This window comes from Penaeus japonicus, unplaced genomic scaffold (genome assembly GCF_977035675.1).
Source record: "Penaeus japonicus unplaced genomic scaffold, GWHDUDI00000001_assembly GWHDUDI00000028, whole genome shotgun sequence".
Taxonomy (NCBI): domain Eukaryota; kingdom Metazoa; phylum Arthropoda; class Malacostraca; order Decapoda; family Penaeidae; genus Penaeus; species Penaeus japonicus.
This window is the reverse complement of record NW_028234430.1, coordinates 1958899-1963009: the sequence shown is the minus strand read 5'-3', so window position 1 is coordinate 1963009 and position 4111 is coordinate 1958899. Positions and strand designations below refer to the sequence as shown.

General features: G+C 49.8%; 1 protein-coding gene across 1 annotated transcript in view; it reads right to left on the bottom strand.

Annotated features, from left to right (window-relative positions):
• Nucleotides 1-3269, bottom strand: part of LOC122264088 (phospholipid phosphatase 2) — a 59397-nt gene extending 56128 nt beyond the window's left edge. The window contains exon 1 of the mRNA XM_043032788.2: nt 3065-3269. The gene's annotated coding sequence lies outside the window, so the exon portion shown is untranslated. The remainder of the gene's footprint in view (nt 1-3064) is intronic.
• Nucleotides 3270-4111: the final 842 nt, after the last annotated feature.

The following is a 4111-nucleotide window of genomic DNA, read 5'->3' as shown; positions in this document are numbered from 1 at the left end:
CTTACACAAACACAAACACAAACACACACACACACACACACACACACACACACACACACACACACACACCATATCTGTGCGCGTGCGTGTGGGCATGTGCGCTCAGGATATGTGTCGGCGTCTGCTTGCTGTAATAACAAGCCCTGTGCAATATGCGATGCGCACATCCGGCGGAAAGGTATCGAAAATCACCAAGATGTCCGAGACAGAACCAGGACACGATCTTTATGTATAACTTCTTTTTAACATCTTGTCTTGAGGAAGGGAAGGAGAGAAAGAGGGAGACAAAGGAGGGCGGGAGGGAATGAAGGAGGGAAGGAGGGAGGGAGGGAGGGAGGGAGGGAGGGAGGGAGGGAGGGAGGGAGGGAGGGAGGGAGGGAAAGAAGGAGGGGGGGAGGGGGGGAGGGAGAGAGGGAGGGAGGAGCGTGAGAGAGGAAAGGAAGGAGGGGAAGGGATCAGAAAGAGGGAGGGGTACTGGGGGGTAAGGAGGGAGGGAGGGAGAGAAGGAGGGAGGGAGGGAGAGAAGGAAGAGGGAGGGATAGAGAGGGAGGAGGGAGGGAGGGTGGGACGTTCGTTAGAGAGGAGAGAGGAGAGGGAGGGAGGCGAGGGGAGGGAGGGAGGAAAGGAAGGAGGGATGGGAGGGAGGAAAGGGAGGGTAGGGAGGAAGTGGAAGTGTACAGGAGGGATGGGTGGGTCAGGGATGAGAGGGAGGGCGATGGAGGGAGGGAGGGAAAGGAGGGAGAGAAGTAGGGAGGGAGGGAGGGAGGGAAAGAAGGAGGGAAGGAGGGAGGGAGGGAGGGAAGGAGGGAAGGAGGGAGGGAGGGAGAGAAGGAGAGAGGGAGGGAGGGAGGGAAGGAGAGAAGGAGGGAGAAAAGGAGGGTGGGAGGGAGAGAGGGAGGGAGGGAGGGAGAAAAGGAGGGTGGGAAGGAGAGAGGGAGGGAGGGAGGGAGGGAGGGAGGGAAGGAGGGAGGGAGAGAAGGAGGGAGACAAAGGTGAGAGGGAGGGAAGGAAGGAAGGAGGGAAAGAGAGAGAGATAGAGAGATAGATAGATAGATAGATAGATAGAGAGAGATAGAGAGAGAGAGAATGAGAGAGAGAGAATGGGTGAGAGAGAGGCAGAGAGAGAGAGAGAGAGAGAGAGAGAGAGAGAGAGAGAACTGATGAGGAGAGAGATGAGAGGAGATGAGACGGAGGACCGAGAGAGAGTGAGAGAGAGATGGGCTGCTGATGCGACGGAAGAAGAATGAAGAGAGAGAGAGGAGAGAGAGAGTTGCGGAGAAACGAGAGGAGCGAGAGTTTGTGCTGAGAGAGAATCGAGAGAGGATGAGAGGGTGAGAGAGAAGGGGCACGGAAGAAGAGAGAGCGTGCCGCGCGCGTAAGCGCGCGCGCTAGATAGAGAGAGAGAGAGAGTGAGAGAGAGAGAGAGAGAGAGAGAAAGAGAGAGAGAAAAAAAGAGAGAAAGAAAGAAAGAGATAGAGAAAGAAAGAAAGAAAGAAAGAAAGAGAGAGAGAGAATGTGGAGAAAGAGAGAAAGAGTGACGAGGGAGGAATGAGAGAGAGAGTGAGAGAGAGTGAGAGGGAGGTAGAGCGAGCGAGAGAGAAGGTGAGAGAAGGGACGAGAGAGAAGGAGAGAGAGATAGAGTGAGATGGGAGAGAGAAATGAAAGAAGAGAGAGCGCACAAAAGAAAAGAGAGGAAAGAAAGAGAAAAACTGAGAGAGGGAGCAAGAAAGCAGATCAAGAGAGAGAAAGAGCAAAGCTGAAAAGGAATGAGTAATGAAGAAAAAAGTGAAAAGACGGAGTGGAGAAGAGGAGGGAGGAGAGAGAGGGGGAAAGAAAGAGGAGAGAGAAAGAAAGAAGAAATGAAAAAGAAGAAAGAAAGAAAAGAAAAGGATCAGACGAAAAAGAAAGAAAGAAATGAGAGCGAGGAGAGCGCGCAAAGAGCGATGTGAGAGAGAGATAGAGAGTGAGAGAGAGAGAAAGCGAGAGGCGAGAAAGGGGAAGCGAGAGAGAGAGAGAGAGGCGAGAGCGAGTGAGAGTGAGGTGAAGAGAGGAGGAAGAAGAGAGAGAGAGAGAGAGAGAAAGAGAGAGAAGGAGAGAGAGAGAGAGAGAGAGAGAGAGAGAGAGAGAGAGAGAGAGAGAGAGAGAGAGAGAGAGAAAGAGAGAGAAGGAGAGAGAGAGAGAAAAAAATATATATAGAGAGAGAAAACAGCACGTTTACTTACCAGAAATAAAGTTTCTAAAACGGAAACATCGTGTAACACTACTATACATAACCCTATAATTTCTTTCAGTCGAATACCATTTATACCTCTAGTGATTAACAAATTTCCTCTTCACAGCCAATGTATTTATTTATTCTCTCTATCACAAATTTGGGTTTCATATACCGCGAAATTTCCTTTGTTTTACCATATGTGATAATCCGAAAATCAGTGACAGTGTTGAATAAGATTAATTTTGTTTCACCACCTCCATGTGATTAGCAACACACCAAACTTCCTTGTTTTTTTTTTTTTATTCTTCAATGCACATTCTACATGACATTTTCAAACGATGATTTTTTTTCCCCGCGGTCATCCTCTCTACCTGTGTATAAACCCGCGAAGAAGTTCTCGGTACAGGCGCACTAACTATGATGTCTTTACCACGTCAATCACCGTACCCTGATTATCCTTGGGAAGAACATCATCTACTGTGTACCACTGTGTCGCCAAGCGTGCGACCGTCGTCAGAAAGATACACTTAATTAAAAAGAAAAGTGAGTGAGTTTTCGTTTGGTTCGTCGCCGACTGTGAGGTTTTACTTATGGTTGGCGCACTCGTAGCGGCAATGACCTGTTGTTCCGATATGTTCATTCAGCGTTAAAATGTGTCAACATTCATATTGCATAGATGTATTGAATGAGTAACAGAAAAAAAGACTGTATAATCGTGGCATTTGTGCAGAGATGGACCCTATTCTGTTTAGAAATCTGTGCCCCCATACACCATACCCCCTCTACGTCCTATAGCAACACATGGTGAAATCAGATAATAACCGCGCTCGCACAAGTCGATTCACCTACCTGTTGATTCCGTGGAGGTACACGAGAGGGAGAGGGAGAGGGAGAGAGAAGAGAGCACGTGTGGAGCCAAGCACTCGTCAACAGAATGTCACGTGAGGCGAGAGCGCGAGCTAACCCAGCAGGCAAGGTCCGCCACAACACGACACTGAACCGCCGCAGCCTCGCACACTCACCACTACTAACTACAGCCGCTCTCGGGACACTAACTGCCAGCTAGATAGAAGGGAAGCTCCCACCCACTTGCCTCCCTCCCTCACCTCCCCCCTCCCTCCCTCCCCGCCCAGAGCACCGCCACCCATCCCGGTGGCTGGCTCCCTCCGCCCTTCCCGCCCCCCTACCACCCTGCCATCCACTCATTGGAAGGGGGGGGGAGAGCCCAGGGGTGAGAGCGCACGGCCGAGGGTGTCCTGCCCAGGCCTGCCCTGCTATAGAAGCTGATGCCAGACGCCACCGAATCCTTCTGTTCGGAGGGACGGGAAGCGAGTCTGATTTGTACGGCTATTCTCTTGTAATTCCTCAAGTTCATGCGTAAGGCAGAAGAGGCTGGAGTCCGAGCGAGACGCACGTGAACCCGAAGCCTCTCCGTGAGTAATGAGCCTTCATGTGGCCACAACATGGCCCTACGAGATAAATATCAACGAGGAACGCTGTCTCCAGGATGAACATTCACCACACAACGTCTCCCAGATGAACTTCCCCATCACGCTGAGTCACTAAAACAAACAACAAAACACAACAAACAACCGGATGGGAATGTTTCACCAACAAACACCGCGACCCACAACACAAGCAAACCTAAACTATACACCATCCATGCTTCTTGGCCACTCGAGTCCACCTTCCTGTTTCGCCCTTCCTGTTTTATCTCTCTTTATCTCGGCCTAACTTTCTCATCCTTATCCAGGAGCACGAAAGGACTTTAATACACAAATCTTGAGCATAACTGCCTTGTATAAAACGAAAATGTCTTTTACACAATACCTTATATGAAACAAATATAGCTTTAAATGAAATAAAGCCGAAGAACAAAATCTCTTGAACAATTCA